Source organism: Mastomys coucha, unplaced genomic scaffold (assembly GCF_008632895.1).
Source record: "Mastomys coucha isolate ucsf_1 unplaced genomic scaffold, UCSF_Mcou_1 pScaffold22, whole genome shotgun sequence".
Lineage (NCBI taxonomy): Eukaryota > Metazoa > Chordata > Mammalia > Rodentia > Muridae > Mastomys > Mastomys coucha.
In genome coordinates this window covers 184,132,598-184,133,840 of record NW_022196905.1, presented here as the reverse complement: position 1 = coordinate 184,133,840, position 1,243 = coordinate 184,132,598, and positions in this window count along the sequence as shown.

Genomic DNA, 1,243 nt, shown 5'->3' with positions numbered 1-1,243 from the left:
ATGGAGGAACCCATGGCTTCAGCCACATATATGGCAGTGGATGGCCTTGTTGACCTCAGTCAACAAGAGTAGAGAGAGTAGAGGTCCTTGGGCCTGAGAGTGTTTGATGCCCCAGTATGGAATGCCAGGGTGGGAAGGCAAGAGTGGGTAGGTGGGAGTGGGAGCACCATCATATGGGCAGAAGGGGAGATAGGGAGTTTCCAAAGGTGAGACCTAGAAAGGGGAAAATATTTGAAATATAAATAAAGAAAATATCCAAAAAAAAAGCTAAAAAACAAAATAAACAAAATAAAACAAAACACCTCCAGTACTGAAAATAGATTACATCTTTTTGAGCTGTTTATAGAAATCATTGTCAATCACTAAAGGGTATTACTAATGCTGTTGGTTACAAGCTACAATTAATGATAAGATACTATTAATGTTGATACTACATACTTATGCAATATAACATAGCGAAATCTTGATGATGGTAAACTGGGCACTTTAACCATCAGGCAAGCTTTAATATGTATCTTTAAGGTGCCATAGTTGTTTCTGGAATAAAATGACAATAATCTTACTGAGATGTTACATACCTATGCAAAGCTGTAGTAATGGATGGCCTATAAGATGCTTATGGATTCAATAGGGAAAATCGTAGTAAGAGTGTTCAAAGTCTTACCAATCCTGTTCTGTTTGGATTTAAGTTAATCCTTGGGATACGGAACCCATATTTCTATTTTTTATGTTTATACTAACTCAGATGGCCTAGGAGGATACTTACAAATATAAGTCCACTTAATTGATATTATAACAAAATGACTTCTAGTGACATATTGCTATTCCCATAGACCAGACTATAGTTCAGCTGTCATCAGAGAAGTTTCTTCAAGCAATGGATTGTGAATGACAAGAGACCAACACTGAAAAAATACACAGAAAGTGAGATACCTTGGGGTATTGAACCCTAAATATAATGACCTTATCAAAACCCTCCCCTTACCAGTCAGAGATTATTGTGGAAAAGGAAATGTAAAAATTCTATGAGCCATAGTAGATGGATAGTTAAAGAAACAGAATTTTCCAGACATAACAAGACAGACCCAAATACTAACACACACACACACACACACAAAATATATATATTGAAAAAATTACCTCCACACAGCATTCCAATAAGAAAGAAAGTAGACATAAAGTCTCAAAAATAGATAAACATCATCAAATTATAGAGTATGAAAAATAACTTCAGATATGTCTG